Genomic DNA, 19,688 nt, shown 5'->3' on the forward strand with positions numbered 1-19,688 from the left:
AAAAACAATTTTATCATCGTCCACCTTTAAGGCAGATCTATAATATTGTTGAATATTAAATGTCCCCAACTAAGCAAGCCAGAAGGTAAGGCAACAGCGGCAAGGAACCAAAACTCCATCAGGTGACGGAATGGAGAAAAAAACCTTGGGAGAACCCAGGCTTTACAATGAGTGAACAGTGTATGATTATGATTCAGGAGCATTACAGGTCAGAAGTTCAGAATGAATCGGAGTATTTGTCCAGTTCCGGTTGGTTGAAGTCGGAGTGGAGAGGAGGAGAGACTGGTTGACACTTCAGGTCAGCGGCGTCGTCGTCGTGTCCTGGCACTGGTCCTTCATCAGATCTGGATACGGCCTGGTTCCGGTGGACAGCGGTAAACCTCGGGATAGACAGAGAGACTAATATTAGCGTAGACGCCATCCTTCTTATGATGTACCAAGTACATCAGGATTTACGGGAAGTGTTCCCGGTCCCGGCTGTTCTAAACTATGCAGCCTAACATTGAATTATAAAAGTCTATAATGTGTTATGTGTATGCTAGGCCGAAGAGATGTGTTTTTAGTAGGGCTGTCAAAAGATTAATCGTGATTAATCGCATCCAAAATAAAAGTTTGTTTTTACATAATATATGTGTGTGTACTCTGTATAATTATTTAGATAAAAAAAAAAACACAATCATGTATATATTTAAGAAAAATTGGTTATATTTATATATAAAATATTTATATATAATATAAATTATATAAATGTATATACAGTATATAAATGCAATTATTTCTTAAATATATACATGAATGTTTGTGTATTTATACATAATAATTATACACAGTACACACACATATATTATGTAAACACAAACTTTTATTTTGGATGCGATTAATCACGATTAATCTTTTGACAACCCTAGTTTTTAGTCTAGATTTGAACTGACAGAGTGTGTCTGCTTCCCGGACAATGTTAGGAAGACTGTTCCAAAGTTTTGGTGCTAAATAGGAAAAGGATCTACCGCCAGCAGTCGATTTTGATATTCTAGGTATTATTAACTGGCCGAAATTTTGAGATCGCAGTAGACGTGAAGGACTATAATGCGTTAAGAGCTCGCTCAAGTACTGCGGAGCTAAACCATTTAGTGCTTTGTAAGTGATCAGCAATATTAAAAAATGTATACGATGTTTAATAGGCAGCCAATGCAGTGTTGACAGAACGGGGCTAATATGGTCATACTTCCTGGTTCTGGTAAGAACTCGAGCTGCTGCGTTTTGGACCAGCTGTAGTTTGTTTATTAAGCGTGCAGGGCAACCACCCAGTAGAGCATTACAATAATCTAGCCTTGAGGTCATAAACGAATGAACTAATTGTTCTGCATTATTCATTGAGAGCATATGACGTAATTTAAATATATTTTTAAGATGGAAGAAAGCGGTTTTACAGATACTAGACACATGACTTTCAAATGAAAGATTGGTATCAAAGAGCACACCCAAGGTTCCTAACCGACGACGAAGACTTAACAGAGCAGCCATCAAGTGTTAGACAGTACTCTAGGTTATTACGTAGTAAAAACGGATGTTTTTTGTCCAATAATTAGAATCTCGTTTTTTTCTGAATTTAGTAGTAGGAAATTACTAGTCATCCAATTTTTTATATCAGCTATGCATTCCGTTAATTTTGTGAATTGGTAGGTTTTGTTAGGTTTTGAAGAAATATACAGCTGAGTATCGTCGGCATAACAGTGAAAGCTAATTCCATGTTTCCTAATGATATCTCCTAATGGTAGCATATACAGAGTGAACAGCAGCGGTCCTAGTACTGAGCCTTGTGGTACGCCATAATGAACTTGTGATCGATAAGACATTAATTTACTGCAACAAACTGATAACGGTCAGATAAGTATGATTTAAACCATGCTATAGTGCAATTCCACTAATGCCAACATAATGTTCGAGTCTATTTAAAAGAATGTTGTGGTCAATGGTGTCAAATGCAGCACTAAGATCAAGTAATACTAATAGAGAGATACAACCACGATCGGATGATAAGAGCAAATCATTTATGACTCTAACGAGAGCTGTCTTGGTACTATGGTACGGTCTAAATCCGGACTGAAAATCCTCGTAGATATTATTTCTTTCAAGAAAAGAACACAGTTGTGAGGATACTGCTTTTTCTAATATCTTTGACAGAAATGGCAGATTAGAGATCGGCCTGTAATTGACTAGTTTTGTAGGATCAAGTTGCTGTTTTTTAACAAACGGTTTAATCATAGCTAGCTTAAAGGTTTTTGGTACGTATCCTAGAGACAAAGATGAATTAATGATATTAAGAAGAGGATCTATGACATCTGGAAGCATCTCTTTCAGCAGCTTAGTCGGTATAGGGTCTAACATACACGTTGTCGATATAGATGATTTGACGAGTTTGCAAAATTCTTCCTCTCCTATAGCAATGAATGAATCAAATTTTCCCTCAGAGAGACTACAATGCACTTCCTGATGCGATACTGTATTAGACGGTTGCATAGTTATAATTTTGTCCCTGATATTATCGATCTTATAAGTGAAGAAGTTCATAAAGTCATTACTGCTGTGTTGCTTGGAAACTTCTGGGCTTGAAGCTTTCTTTTTCGTTAGTTTAGCCACTGTTTCAAATAAATACCTAGGATTATGTTTATTTTCTTCTAATAGGGTTGAAAAATAAGCAGATCTAGCAGCTTTTAAAGCCTCTCTGTAAGCAATTGAGCTCTCCTTCCATGAAATCCGAAATACCTCTAGTTTTGTTTTCTTCCAGTTGCGCTCCATTTTTCTGGCTGCTCTCTTAAGGGCCTGAGTGTGCTCGTGCCACGGCGTTGGACTATGTTCTTTAATCTTCTTTAAGCGCAACGGAGCAACTGTGTCTAAAGTGCTGGAAAAGAGAGAGTTAAAAGTTTCTGTTGCAATATCAAGTTCTTCTAAGCTATCCGGGATGCTGAGATGATGAAACTGATTAGGAAGATTATTGATAAAGCAATCTTTAGTGGCAGAAGTGATCGGTCTAACATATTTATAACGGAGTCGGCTTTGCAGCCTTGGCTAAATGTAATTTACACGAGACTAGAAAATGATCTGAGATGTCATCGCTCTGCTGCAGTATTTCAACGGCATCAACATCTATTCCATGTGATAGTATTAGATCTAGAGTATGATTACGACAATGAGTAGGTCCTGACACGTGTTGTCTAACTCCAATTGAGTTTACAATGTCTTTAAATGCCAATCCCAATGCATCTTTTTCATTATCTAAGTGTATATTAAAATCACCAACAATTAGTACTTTATCTGCAGCCAATACCAATTCAGATAGAAAGTCAGCAAATTCTTTGATAAAGTCTGTATGGTGCCCTGGTGGCCTGTATACAGTAGCCAGCAGAATTTTCAAACGTGATTTATCGTTTACACTATATATTTTTACATTAAGCACCAACACTTCAAAAGAATTATATTTAAAACTAGATTTCTTAGTGGTTTTGAAAATATTACTATAAATTACAGCAACACCTCCTCCTTTGCGTTTCAGACGAGGTTCATGTTTATAACCGTAATCTTGTGGGGTTGACTCATTTAAAGCAATGTAATCGTTTGGTTTTAGCCAGGTTTCTGTCAAACCGAGCACATCTAGGTTATAATCTGTAATCATATCATTAACTATTAGCGCTTTTAAAGTAAGAGATCGAATATTCAGCAACCCAAGCTTTATCATTTGCTCATCCATATTATATCGGTTTTTAATTTGTTGAACATCAATTACATTTTTAACCTTTGATGGGTTTGAACGTTTTTTGGATTTCCAAGTTCGGGGAACAGACACAGTCTCTATATGATGATATCTAGGTGAAAGAGGCTCTATGTGATGGGATTTATCTGACCTTGGTGACGTGAGGCCGCTAGCAGACGGTCGGTTAAGCCAGTCTGTCTGCTTCCTGACCTGAGGCCCAGATTGTCATGTTTTATCTCTAAGACTATGAGCCAAATTACTAGAGAGAAGAGCAGCACCATCCCAGGAGGGATGAATACCATCTCTTTTCAACAGGTCAGGTTTGCCCCAAAAACTTTTCCAATTGTCTATGAATTCTATATTATTTCGTGGACACCACCCAGACAGTCAGCCATTGAGTAAACACAATCTACTAACTATCTCATCACTCCGGCGAACAGGAAGGGGGCCAGAGCAAATTACAGTGCTTGACATCGTACTTGCAAGTTCACACACCTCTTTAATATTAATTTTGGTGATCTCCGACTGGCGGAATCGAACATCATTAGTGCCGACGTGAATAATAATCTTAGAGAATTTACGTTTACATAGAGCCTATTCTCCTAATCTGCATGTCTTTGGATGGTGGCTGCAGTGTGAGAGGGGGAATGGCCACTGCCAGCGGCTAGACCGGCAAAAGCCAGTGTGAGCTTATTTTACCGATATATTTAACACTATATTTAGCATTTCTAATCCAAATAAACCTAGCAAGACCCCTGCCAAGTTTGAAATCCATCGGACTAACTGTTCGAGAAATATGTGGTTAACAGACATTCCTGTAATCTCTCTCTCTCTCTCTCTCTCTCTCTCTCTCTCTCTCTCTCTCTCTCTCTCTCTATCTACTGTATCTATCTTTCTATCTATCTATAAATTACATACGCGTCTGTCTGTCTGTATGTCTGTCTATCTGTCTGTCTCTGTCTGTATATCTGTCTCTATGTGTGTATGTATCTCTGTCTGTCGGTCTGTCTGTATGTCTGTTAGTCTGTCTATCTGTCTGTATGTATGTCTGTCTATCTGTCTGTCTGTATCTATGTCTGTCTCTATGTCTGTCTGTATGTCTGTCTGTCTGTATGTATGTCTGTCTCTATGTCTGTCTGTCTGTATGTAAGTCTGTCTGTCTGTCTGTCTGTCTGTCTGTATGCATGTCTGTCTCTATGTCTGTCTATCTGTCTGTCTGTCTGTCTGTCTGTCTGTCTATCTGTCTGTCTATCTATCTGTCTGTCTGTCTTTCTGTCTCTGTCTGTCTGTCTGTGTTTATCTGTCTGTATGTCTGTCTCTGTCTGTCTGTCTGTCTGTGTTTATCTGTATGTCTGTCTGTTAAGCGTATATCTCTCGAACCATTAGTCCGATGGATAATTGTGTAATTGTAACAATGAGCACTCAAACACATCAAACTTACAATTACTAAAAACACACACAAAAACTGATTTTGCACAGGCATTTTGCACTAGTTTATTTATGTATTATCAATTCTTATTATTTATTTATTTTTATCCAATTTAATGTTGGTGAATTTGTATTTATTTGTATTTTCAGCTTGACAGAGAGCTACCAGCAATTTTACAGGAGCTTCGTGAGGACAACCTGGACTTCTATTCCCACATAACTGTTATAGCAAGACGCAAAAACATTTTAAAGAGTGCATGTGTGGCCCTGTCAAGAGGGTACTTTGAGTGGCACAAAACTCCCAATATTGAGTTTGTGGGAGAAATGGCTGAGGACTATGGAGGTCCAAGGAGAGAATTTTTCAGGTGCATTAGGTATTACACGTATATACAGTAATGTCTAAAGTGACTTTCAAAAATTTGAAAATGTCTAGGTTTCAAAGTGTGTTTCTGGACAATATCAGTTTAAGTCCTTGTTCTTGCCGTAAATGCATTAAACAACATTAAATAGGCAGCAATAAATTTATATAAATTTAAAATGACATAATAATGTCACTATATGTGACAGTTAGACATGCCCCTTTGGCAGCTGTGACGTTTGATTATTGGATTAAACTTGATTTGTAGTTACTTTCAATTTATACATTTGTATCAGTTTGTGTGTTACCTGGGAATTTAAAGGACAAGTTCGGTATTTTACACTTAAAGCCCTGTTTACAGATCGTATCTGATGAAATAGAACGGTTAAGATTAAAATTTGGACACATGCTGCTGTCCCGAGAATTTTAGGTTTATTTCGCTGTTGTGGACCTATTTTGCCAAACGCGTCACACCCGTGATTCTTCCGTTGAGAGCTTGAATAATAGACACTCCAGCCCAGTTGGTGGCGATAATGCACCTTTGCCAATTGCAAGCAAACCGCTGGCATTTCATTGAATACACAGAAGAAGCAGAAGAAGAAGCGGCGGAGTAATACCGTACCTCACACAGCACATTCAATACAAGTCAATGGAGTTGGACAAAAACTACGATAAAACCTGTTGGAAAGCATCTTTTTCAGCGATTTTTTTTAGGACCGTATCAGTGAACACTCCTGACCACTCGGTGAGTTTCACGTCTTTGTAAACGAAAGTTTAATGTGTTTTTAGGAAGGAATCTTCCAGTGCACATAGACAACCATTGTGGGGGTGGGGGGGGGGGGGAAAGCGAAATAAACCTAAAATTCTCGGGACATGAGCATGTGTCCAAATTTTAATCTTAACCGTTCTATTTCATCAGATACGATCTGTAAACAGGGCATTAAGTGTAAAATACCGAACTTACCCTTTAACCCAATTGAACCCTTGTGGTGATAATGCAATGCAATACCAATTGAGCTACAGGAACACTTTCACTCAGATGCTTTAGAAATATCTAGTTTTTCCTATATCTTGAATACAGTGATATTTAAAGTTTTTCTCAGTCGCTTTGGTGCATTTCTTAGATCAAAAGTGCAATTCTTGATACTACGTGTACAAATTCCAAATCATCTAGTCACTTGTGCACATCATTAAAGCATTTTCTTATTCCTTTGAACAAATTGCAATTGCTTTTGTACATATTGCAATTGATAATGTACAAGTGTCACCTTTTTTCCACATTTTCAATTGCTCATGTCATGTTGATCAAAATATAGTAGATGGTTCTCTGTTGAATAGTCTTACCCCTCAAAACATCAGGCATTATTTCCTTGCATAAGCCATTACATGCAAAATTGTTGAACTATTTGTCATAAACTCTCAAGCATAGTTTTACACATTTACACAAAACAAATTCAACTGTCTGTTCTGGGATATCGCGCATAATGGAGTTGGAATCAAGTGACCCCTCTCACAACTTTGTATACGTGGATGAGGCTGGCTTCAACCTGACCAAATGCAGAAGGCGGGGTCGGAATATCATCGGTCACAGAGCTACTGTGGATTTGCCAGGCCAACGGGGAGGAAATATCACCATGTGTGCTGCTATTTCGGAGCATGGTGTCCTAACCCATATCCCCCTTATAGGGCCATACAACACCCAGCATCTCCTCAACTTTTTAGAGACTCTCTACAGGGCTGTCATCCCTGATGATGAGAGGGGTCTGTTTAGAGAGGATTTGCCAAAGTATGTGGTCATTTGTGATAATGGGAGTTTCCATCGATCAAACATCATAAGGCAATGGTTTGTGAACCACCCAAGGATGCTCATAGAATTCCTCCCACCTTATTCACAATTCCTTAACCCAATTGAGGAGTTATTCTCCACATGGAGGTGGAAGGTGTATGATCGTCAGCCACACACACAGATGACCCTGCTGGCTGCAATGGATGTAGCGTGTGAGGATGTCACAGTAGACGCCTGCAGAGGATGGATAAGGCATTCCAAGGGAATTGCATTGGAAGGGAAAATATCCGGTGTGATGTGGATGAGAATATGTGGGCCAACAGACAGGAACGTCTGGCTGTGCCTTAGGGGTGTTTCCTGTGTTTCTTTCTAATTTAGTTTTTACTGTAAATTATTTTCTTTTTTTCTTTCATAAAGTTGCACTAGTAAAAGCTGTGAAAAATTTAATCCTGTCCAGTCTCTTTCAATCAATAACCCACATACAGTAATATGTAAATAGTACTGTTGTAAATTGATATGCCATAGAAGTGCAGCCTTGTGCATTTTCAATACAGTAACTGTCATCCAAACTGTAGCCAAGTTTACATCAGGTAATACTGTCAGGTAATACTGTCAAAGTACACAGTTACATTGACAACATGCCTAAACATTTTGATGACCTTGTTCGTGAACAATGACTCAATGACTTATCATTCTGATGACACTGACATGATCATTGGCATGAATATTTACTTTTGAGAGATGTACTAAAGATTTTTAGTGACTGACTAGCTTTAGAAACATATCTATTGTATATTGCAGTTTGTACAAATTGTTCTGAGAAATGCACTTATTATTTTGCACATGTTAGGGATGATGTGAAAAATGCACCAAAGCGACTGAGAAAAACTGTAATAGGTACATGATTGACGTAATAAATTTTTTTTATTTAAAGGAGTCATGACCTGTAATTTTCACTTTTCCACGAGAATCAATGTATGTTATGATTGCCTAACGATTATACACTGGACGGGAAGCCGATATTTAAAAGTGAAGCGTTTGTTTACCCCAGGGTTCGCAAACCAGCCCACTTGCACGCGCACTCAAACACGAGATTTTAATTTCTGGGGCCGGATATACCATATATGGACACTGCAGACCTATGCTGCAGGAAGCCCGCCCTGCCCCTCTCCTCCTCATATTCAGTCGCGAAAGATGAAGAAACGTAGTGCACACGTGAGTTACTCTGTTGTTGACTGCCAGAATCAACATGTAACTTAAATGTGTTTTCTCTCCCAAGAACGGACCAAGCTGTCAGGGACCAGTGGATTAAATTCATTTTTAATGACGCGGTTCCTACAACCCTTCCCACTGGCTTAACGTTAGGTGTCTGTGCTAATCATTTTACGCCAGAATCGTTCACAAATTTGAATGTCTAAAAAACCACAACGTGAAACAAGGCAAAAACACCACATGATAGCAAACGTTGATCTCAATAACCACTGTAAGCTGATAAAAAAAAGTAGACTACATCTCCGTTAATGTAATCTACATTAAATAAAAGGTATAATGTATGTCTCAGTCAAAATGATTGTCTTTACCATTCAGAGACATCTTGATGTAGACATCCTTCCATCGACTCTACATCTTACCTTTCCAGCTCAGGTTCAGAGTCTGGCTCGTGCATTTACGGTTGAATCCCATAGGTCGCGGCCAGGTCGGGTTCATTCACAATTTGCGCCATAATGTCATTTTGGAATGAAATGCTGAAGTTACTGGCGGTGTCAACCAATCCCCTTCCTACCACCAATCCACGCGCCCCTCATTTGCATTATTATAATGACCGTCCACGACAGCCAAAATATCGCATCAGATCTCGCGAGACAATAATGCCTTCAGAAATAAGGGTCAGAGGAGCTCTGTGTTTATTTTTTTCCCACTTTTCTTTTTTAGAAGGGCCTGAAAGACTATAATAGAGCGTGGGTATCCAAGTTAATACTAGGTTATGACTCCTTTAATACAATTCTATTAGGGGTGTTAATGAAACCCTCATTTCATGATTCGATACATATCACGATACTGAACTCACGATACAATATTATTGCGATTCTCCAAAGACATAAAAAAAATGTACTGTTGATTAAAATGATCATTTTGATATTACATTGTGGGTTTAAATGAATAGGCTTGGACTTGGTGCTTGTAACCCAAGGACAATGGTGACACCAGAATATTGTATAAAATATTCATGATTCTAAAGCTGAAAATACTGAATTATTTTAGACAAATATGCTTAACATTACATTATTATACATTATAATCAACATTATTTAGTAGTTTAATGTAGTACTACTGACACTAAAACTCTGGAAAAAAAACTCACACAGTAATTTTTATTTTGGGTGAAATCCACGATACATATTGTCACTATCCACGATACGTATTGTTGCATTTTTGTACTGCGATATATTGTGGCACGATATATTGTTAAACCCCTAAATTCTATCAATTTATTAGATAATTAATTAACATTTCTCCTAACAATGCAAAGTTATCACGAAATGTTAAGGATTTATGATTGTTTCAAAATTTACAGACTTTTGTGACATTGTTTTTAGGCTACAGTATCTTACTTTTTTTCTTTTTTTTCTTAGACTCCTCATGATTGAGCTCCAAAGCAACCTTGGAATTTTTGAGGGCAAACCTGGACAGCTTCTATTCAGCTATGATCAAAAAGTTCTAGCTGAAAATAAATTCTATACAGCAGGAAGACTAATGGCCTGGTCCATACTTCACAATGGACCAGGCATGAAGTCCATTAACAAGGAGCTTTTTATGATCATGTGTGGCCAGAAACCAGATCTCACCACATTTTATCGTAATAACTTTCTGGAAAATGACCTCGCAGAAAAGCTGGCAAAGGTAACTAAAGTAATTTTACATCCCACATAATGTAGTTATGTGCTCATTTAAAGGTGCTCTAAGTGACTTCCGGTTATGGCGTCTTAGTGAGAGGCTGCATGTGCGTGAGGCTCGCTGTTAAATTCCTTGAAACTATCCTTAACTTGGACCAATAAACATAATTCTACTTGTTCTTGACCCACGCGCTTCTACTGCACAACATGCCACCAAAAAACGCTAAAACTGGCCAACAACCTTGTAAAACGGCTTCACAAGGCAAAGGGGCTAATGTGGACACGGCTAATGCTAGCAAAACACCGCTGGATATTTCCAATGATGTCAATACACGGGAGGCATCGGCGACTCCAGAGGCACCCGAAACACCGATGGCGCCGAATCCGACAAACAGTGACCTTCTCAAGGAAATTCTGTCGTTGAAAGGTGACATTGGCTAAACAATTTACCGACATGCTGAAAGCAATTAACGATATAAAAGGGGATATACAGTTACACTCTCAAAGAATCTATGAGACGGAGGAGCGAATCTCGCAAACAGAAGATGATGTAACCTCTCTCTTCAAGGCAAAGTTAAAATACTGGAGAAAACTGTGGAGACTCTTTGCGACAGAATTACAGAGCAAGAAGACAGGAGCAGACGCTCCAACTTGAGACTGGTTGGGCTACCCGAAAAATCGGAGGGCTCAGATCTGTGTGGTTTTCTGGAGAAGTGGCTCTGAGATACACTAGGTGAAGGTTTCACCTTGTCCCCCATCATAGAGAGAGCACACAGGATCGGGCCTATTAACTCTAAATCTACATCGCCACGGGTGGTAATAATGAAGTTTCTGAACTACCGGGACCGGGAAACAACTCTGAGAACCGCCAGGAAGATGACGGAGGTACGCTATGAGAATCAACGAGTCGCATTTTTCCCTGATCTCTCCGCGGAGACACGCAAACTGCAGCAGCGCTTCAACGGTGTGAAAACTCAGCTTCGTGCACTGAATATTCGGTATGGCATGCTGTATCCAGCCCATCTGATCATCACGCACAATGACAAACGCAGGATTTTTAAATCGGTCGCTGAAGCTGAAGAATATGTTCAGGAAATAAGTTCGCAGACTGGTGACGACTCCGAGACTTAAACTAACGTTACGGTTTGTGCTCACCGCTTTTCTTCTCACAGTCACTGACGAGTAATAGCCATGAAAATGGACAAAATTCAACGGATAATTTCAAGTCACCTTATTGTTAAAATACGTTACTGGCATGATTGCCTTAAGGTATGTTTTATTTTATTTTATTTTATTTTATAACTCACTGGGTGCACGTTTATGTGCGTCAAGTTTTATTATGGTCCAAACATCTCTACTACAGCTAGCCCATGCGTGGCTATGTTATGTGTGCATATTTACACGTTACCCACTATGTGGATTAAACGTTTTATATAACCCAAGTCTTAAAGGGTTTAGCAACACATTTCGTTTGGGAAATGTGTGGGGTTTTGTAATAAGGGGCTCACTTCATATTTTTTTGTGTTTGATGACTTTACATGGCCTGAAATTGAGATTAAGAAGAATTTATGTTTGACACCTCAGTTATAAATGTGTCTAGTTGGAATGTAAGAGGTCTGAACAAAATTGTTAAGCTTAAACAGGTGCTTGTCACGGGTGGGTTGTGGAGGATGGAGTGAGGACTCAAGTGCTGAAGTGAAGTAGTGTTTAATTAAGTAAAACATAAATCAAACAAACAAAGGAAAACCAGGTCCCATGAACCAATGACTAAATCCAAGAACATGATAATGGCAGGCACAGAACAACACACAACTAAACACCCAGGTAACATTAACAACGAACGAGCACAGGACAGCTAACACAGGGAGACTAAATAGGAAGGCAAACAAAGAGGGTAACGAGGGAAGGCAGGTGGAACAAATAAACCAATAATTAGATAACAAGGGGGAGGGACCAGACAATGACAAGAGCACATGGCCCCAAAATAACAAAACACCCATGTGCATCACCAGACAGGACAGACATGTGACATTACCCCCTCCCTACGGAGCGGCTACCAGACGCTCCATAAGACCAGGGCGGGACGGGAGGGACAGACCAGGGCGGGACGGATAGACCAGGGCGGGACGGAAGGGACAGGCGACGCGGACAGTTCATCAGGCGGCCAAGGCGAAGCGGACAGTTCATCGGGCGGCCAGGGCGGTGAAGACCCCTCGGGCGGCCAAGGCGGTGAAGACCCCCCGGGCGGCCAGGGCGGTGAAGACCCCTCGGGCGGCCAAGGCGGTGAAGACCCCCCGGGCGGCCAGGGCGGTGAAGACCCCCCGGGCGGCCAGGGCGGTGAAGACCCCTCGGGCGGCCAGGGCGGTGAAGACCCCTCGGGCGGCCAGGGCGGTGAAGACCCCTCGGGCGGCCAGGGCGGTGAAGACCCCTCGGGCGGGCCAGGGCGGTGAAGACCCCTCGGGCGGCCAGGGCGGTGAAGACCCCTCGGGCGGCCAGGGCGGTGAAGACCCCTCGGGCGGCCAGGGCGAAGACGACAGTCCATCTGGCGGCCAGGGCGGAGACGAACAGGGTGAAGACGACCACTCGGGCAGCCATGGCGGTGAAGACCCAAGCGGAACAGGAATAGACCCTTGCTCAGGAACAGTCACAGACACCACCGGCTCAGGAACTGCAACAGCAACAGACACCACCGGCTCAGGAACAACAACAGCAACCGGCTCAGGAACAGCAAAAGACACCGGCTCAGGAACAGCAACAGACACCACCGGCTCAGGAACTGGAACAGACACCACCGGCTCAGGAACTGGAACAGACACCACCGGCTCAGGAACAACAACAGCAACCGGCTCAGGAACAGCAAAAGACACCGGCTCAGGAACTGCAACAGGCACCACCGGCTCAGGAACTGCAACAGGCACCACCGGCTCAGGAACTGCAACAGGCACCACCGGCTCAGGAACTGCAACAGGCACCACCGGCTCAGGAACTGCAACAGGCACCACCGGCTCAGGAACTGCAACAGGCACCACCGGCTCAGGAACGGCAACAGGCACCACCGGCTCAGGAACTGCAACAGGCACCACCGGCTCAGGAACTGCAACAGGCACCACCGGCTCAGGAACAGCAACAGACAGCGGCTCAGACACCGGCTCAGGAACCAGGGCGAGCAACTGGGACGGTCCCGGCAGGGCGAGCAGCTCAGGCGGGGCCGGCAGGGCGAGCAGCTCAGGCGGGGCCGGCAGGGCGAGCAGCTCGGGCGGCACGGCAGGGATGGCAGTTACCTCCGGGCTGGTCTCTGGGTTAGAACCCACCAGACGACCCGATGAAGAGGTTCCTCTCCTTCTCCTCCTCCGTCTCCGGACCACCGAAATCGGAACAGCAGACACTGGCTCCGACTCAGGAACAGCAGACACTGGCTCCGACTCAGGAACAGCAGACACTGGCTCCGACTCAGGAACAGCAGACACTGGCTCCGACTCAGGAACAGCAGACACTGGCTCCGACTCAGGAACAGCAGACACTGGCTCCGACTCAGGAACAGCAGACACTGGCTCCGACTCAGGAACAGCAGACACTGGCTCCGACTCAGGAACAGCAGACACTGGCTCCGACTCAGGAACAGCAGACACTGGCTCCGACTCAGGAACAGCAGACACTGGCTCCGACTCAGGAACAGCAGACACTGGCTCCGACTCAGGAACAGCAGACACTGGCTCCGACTCAGGAACAGCAGACACTGGCTCCGACTCAGGAATGATCTCAGGATCCACTGGACCCGATGACCGGACAGCTCTCTTCCTCCTCCGCCTCCGACCACGCAGAGGTATAGCCATCTCGTCGGTCACCACTGGCGTAAGGACAGAGAGCGTAGACTGCTCTCTACCAGCCGGTGTTGAGTCCTCCTGGACCACCGGGCTAGGGAGCACCGGACTTAAGACCACTGGTTCTGGGATCAATCCAGGTTGAAGCGGGGAATGGCGTCGAGATTCCTCTCGACCATCTCCTCTCCTCCGACCTCCACGTGTTCCAGAGAATCTGGCGAGGCGGGTCCCCTCAAAATTTTCTCTGCCAGATGGCCAGGTCTCCCTGGTGTTGGTAGAACGTGGTTCCGGGAAGCTGTCAACAGTATACCCTATTCCTCCAACTTGACCTCTGGCAGCCCTCAAATAAACCAATAATTAGATAACAAGGGGGAGGGACCAGACAATGACAAGAGCACATGGCCCCAAAATAACAAAACACCCATGTGCATCACCAGACAGGACAGACATGTGACAGTGCTGGGCAGAATTAAACAAATGAAGAGTACAGTGTGTTTCTTACAAGAGACACACTTGGTAGATGAAGATGTGAATAAGATTAGATCTAGATGGCCTGGTCAGGTATTCTCCTCTAGTTTTACGACTCATGCAAGAGGGGTCATAATATTGATTCATAAATCAGTTCCCTTTGATCTAAAAGATAAATATTTGGATCCATCTGGGAGATTTATTATACTTAGTGGAACTATAATCTCTACATTAGTCAACTTGGTATGTTTATACGCCCCCAATGGGGATGATCCTGCCTTTTACCAACATTTCTTTTTAACTATGTCAGCTTATAGGGGCCAGTGCATCATCGGAGGAGATTTTAATTGTGTGATAAATCCTGCAGTAGATCGTTCAAATAGCTCCGACACTTCCCACCAACAAGCCAGGAAAACGATTGAAAAATTTATGAACGATCTTAATTTAGTGGAGATTTGGAGACAACTTTATCTGGACAAGATTGAGTATTCATGTTTTTCTGCTACCTACAAAACGTATTCTCGGATAGATTTCTTTTTGGTTTCCTCTGGTCTGGTATCTATGATTCAGAATTGCTGGTATGAGACTATACTACTCTCTGACCACGCCCCAATTATTCTGTCAATTAAGTTTCCCAATTATTATTCATCTCCACTTCCATTTCGGTTTCAAGCTAAATGGCTGAAGTCTGCAGAATTTGAGGAATTTCTTGAAGAAAAAATAACAGAATATTTTAATTTTTAATAAAGACCAGACCAGTGCATCAATAAAGTGGGAAGCATTTAAAGCATATATAAGGGGGGAAATAATGAGCTACACTAGGCATAAATCTAAAATACATTTAAACAAATTGAAAGACATTGACAAACAAATAAAGGAACTGCAGGACCAGCTGTATTACGGTGACGACACTGGAAAATATAATAAGCTTCTCCTATTAAAATCTGAATATAATGAACTTACTACCAACAAAATAGCAACTAGTTTACTGTGGTTGAAACAGTCATATGATCAGGGTGAGAAGGCAGGAAAACTCCTGGCTTGGAGGCTTAAAAAAATACAGTCAAGTAGGGCTATTAACTCAATTGTACTTGACAATGGAGAGAATTTAGTGGATCCAAAATGTATAAATGACGCTTTTGCAGAATATTATGAAAATTTATATCAATCCCAATATCCAGATAATATGGATAAACAGGATCAGTTTCTGGACCAACTTCAATTCCCAACCTTGTCAGAGGAGACTAAAAATGATCTAGATGGAAAACTGAGCATTCAAGAACTTAAGGAGGCACTCACCCATATGAATACAGGCAAAGCCCCTGGCCCTGATGGCCTGCCTATTGAGCTTTATAAGAGATTTTCAGATAAATTATTACCCCATCTACTTGAAATGTATAATGAGTCCTATGAGAATGGCATTCTACCCCCATCCTTAAGATTGGCAACCATTTCACTTCTGTTAAAACCAGGTAAAGCCCCGACAGATATGGGCTCATACAGGCCTATATCCTTGATGTCATGTGACACCAAAATACTATGCAAGGCTTTAGCTCGGAGGATTGAATCACATATTCCTAACTTAATTTCGAACGACCAAAATGGATTTGTTCTTGGCCGCCAAGCTTTTCACAATACCCGCCGATTATTGAATATATTATACGAAAAACAATTTGCCATGGATCACGCCTTTCTGTCATTAGATGCCGAAAAGGCGTTTGACAGGATCGAATGGTGCTATCTTTTTGGGACACTCAAAAGATTTGGCTTGGGAGAAAAATATTTGAAATGGATTCAATTACTATATACAGAACCCATAGCCAAAGTGGTAACAAACAGCCAGTTATCGAGACCTTTTAGCCTATGTAGATCGACACGACAAGGATGCCCATTATCGCCACTTCTTTTTTTGTTTGCTATCGAGCCACTCGCTATGGCAATGCGTAATTCCCCTGATATTACTGGTATTCAAATCGGAGGAACAGAACATCGCTTGTCACTTTTTGCAGATGACGTTGTTTTGTTTTTAACTGATCTAGGAAGGTCTGTCCAGGCTGTAGGCCAAATTCTGAAGATGTTTGGTGAATTCTCAGGGTATAAAGTTAACCAAAAGAAAAGCTTCCTGTTAATGCTGAACAAAAATAACCCTACAATACAAACACAATTTACATGTACCTATGAAGGCTTCACTTACCTGGGAATTAAAATTAATCCGGACATAAAGACAATTGTATCTATTAATTATGATCCCTTAGTAAAAAAGGTATTGGACTCCTTAGAAAGATGGGGTGGGATGCCAATTTCTATGATAGGTCGCATTAATATTATTAAAATGTCCATTCTCCCAAAATTCTTATATCTTTTCCAGTCCATTCCCTTACACATTCCAGCCTCCTTCTTTTCCTCCTTGAATAAAACCTTTACCAAATTTATATGGAATAGTAAACGCCCCAGGCTGCGGCTTTCCCTGCTATATCTGCCCTATGACCGAGGGGGGCTTAGATTGCCTAATGTCAAGTTGTACTATTGGGCAGCTCAACTTTGTGCTGCTACTTATTATTTTTCTACCACTGATACACCATCTTGGATACACATTGAGAACAATACATTGAAGCTACCTTTGACATCTTATCTTTATGCAGCCGAAACTAAACAATTATTAAAAGTTACGAAAAATCCTTTTCTCAAAAACACAATATCAATCTGGCACCAATCTCATTCTGCCTTGTCGGAGGTATCTAGGCTCTCATGTTTGTCGCCAATTTGGGGAAATGATAGATTTAAACCAGGAAGAGCAGATATGGGGTTTAGAATTTGGCTGAATAATGGCTTGAATAAAATTGGGGACCTATATAGTGAAGGAGTATTGATGTCTTTTGAGCAATTGGTAAATAGATATGGTTTGCCCAAAAAACACTTTTTTAAGTATTTACAGGTTAGAAGCTTCATCACTACCCAAATAAAGTCTACTGTGAAACCCCCACTCTCCACTATAGAGAATATAGCCGTTAACCATCATCAGAGTAGAGGCCTGCTTTCCAAATTTTACAATATTTTACTACTTTCCTCAAAAGAAAGTAGTCTTTCATATTTACAAGCATGGAAAACTGATTTACAAACAGAAATTTCAGATGATGAGTGGAACAATTCTTGCCTGTTGGCACAGACGCAAACTATTAACACCAGGTTTAGATTGCTGCAGTACAAATGGTTATTTAGAACCTATATTACTCCTGTAAAACTTCACCATTTTAATTCTAATATTCCTGATGTCTGTGTAAAATGTGGTGTAGACAAGGGCACTCTTCTTCATTGTATGTGGCAGTGTCCGGAACTTCAAATTTTTTGGAAGGAGGTTACTACATTTATTTCTCGTTTGATTGAATGCAACATGCCTATGGACGGTAAACTCTGCTTACTGCACATTTTTTCTAATGGTTTTAAAGGGACTACAAAAAAGAGGAAGCTTGTTTGTTTCTGCCTATTGCAGGCTAAACATATAATTGCTCTGAACTGGAAGAACATAGAAAGACCAAAGATAAACCAATGGATTAAACTAATGTCTAGCAACCTGGCACTGGAGAAACTGACCTACATTGCGAGAGGAAAACTTGAGGATTTTAAAGATATGTGGTTGCCTTTCTTGCGCCTTGTAAAAGCAGGTGACATGTAAACTATATATTTTTTTCTGATGGAGTGAGCATGGGGTTCCAGGGTGGGGGGAGGCCTTGTCTTTTGTTTTGTTTGTTTTTTTTCCTTTTTGTTTTTTAAGTTTCTTTGTACAATTTTTCTTTTGTATGTCTGAAAAATGTAAAAAATTCAATAAAGATATTTGTGAAAAAAAAAAAAGGTGCTCTAAGTGATCCCAGTTGGCGTAAAGTTGATGTTTTAAATTATTATCAAACAAAACGGAGGCTATAGCTAGACCCAAAAAAGTTTGGCCTAAAAAACGCGCGAGATCACTTATAGCACCTTTAAGGAGAACAATGTATTCAGTAACTAATATTTTTCAAGTCCACATGTTTTTCTATGATTTTAGGTTGTTAGGTGCAGCACTACAGAGGAGCTGACGGAGCTTAAAAACTCCCTGGGGGACTGGATTTGCGACTGTGGGGTACCCAATATTTTCACAGCCTCCATGAGTGATCTGCCCACAATTTATGGGCATTTAGTGACCCACTTCATCTACCAAAGGTAAATAAATATATAACATTTACTTTAACTTTCAGCTGTCTCAAAAATGTCTCCTAAAAATATCCTAATAAGATGTACTATGTTGGGTCTCTGCCATTGTAAAGAAATCTCCATATTTAGAGTGGACATGTTGTTCCATACATACATATGTCAAGTCATTAAATCCATCCATCCAGGGGCGTAGTTTGTGGGGGGGTTGGGGGGGAGATAACCATATGTAAAGGACAATACTGTTATTCATCAGCTAAGTTCCATTAATCTATCTTCACTGTGTTCAACTCACCATTTACATCTGCTGATTTCCTTGCTTCTGTTGAAAATAAACTTCAGTATTATTTTACTCACCTGTCTGCTTCATCACTATCCGTGAGAAAAGTTTATTCGATTTCGGTTCATGACTAATGAATTTAGGTGTTCACCAGTCAATGTTTAACACATAAAATATATGGTTATATCTGGTCTCCTATTAAGATCAGGGTCATCACATTTTTCAATATTTAAAGGTATCAGGTTTTTTACTGAGATGCTGCTTTGACTCTTTGTATATTATAAATATTAGGTGGCTTGACAACAGCAATTTTTAAGTCTTATTATTACTTTTTTTCTGTTCAGAGTGGCAAGTATTATCCAGCAGTTCACTTCTGGGCTGAACTCCTGTGGCCGGTTGTGGGAAGTAGTGCTTAATAATTGGAGAGCGTAACAAGAAATGAAGTCAGAGACCTCTTCGACATTGTCAGGGAGCAACAGGCGAGACCTTGAGGAGGAGACTATCTTCCTGTGGGAATGCTGGCTAATGTCAAGGTAAGTGTTTCTTTAACTGCACACTGTTTTGTTATGCAATTAGATTTAGCTTTTTGTCTTTTACATTTTCTGTTTTGCAAACTTAAACAGAAGAAGATGTGGGCATATCCTTTGAGGATGTCCATAGTGTCACGGCACGCACACAAAAGGTGATAATCCAAGTGCAGCTTTATTGTGTAGTCCGTAA

Source organism: Phoxinus phoxinus, assembly GCF_949152265.1.
Source record: "Phoxinus phoxinus genome assembly, chromosome: 18".
Lineage (NCBI taxonomy): Eukaryota > Metazoa > Chordata > Actinopteri > Cypriniformes > Leuciscidae > Phoxinus > Phoxinus phoxinus.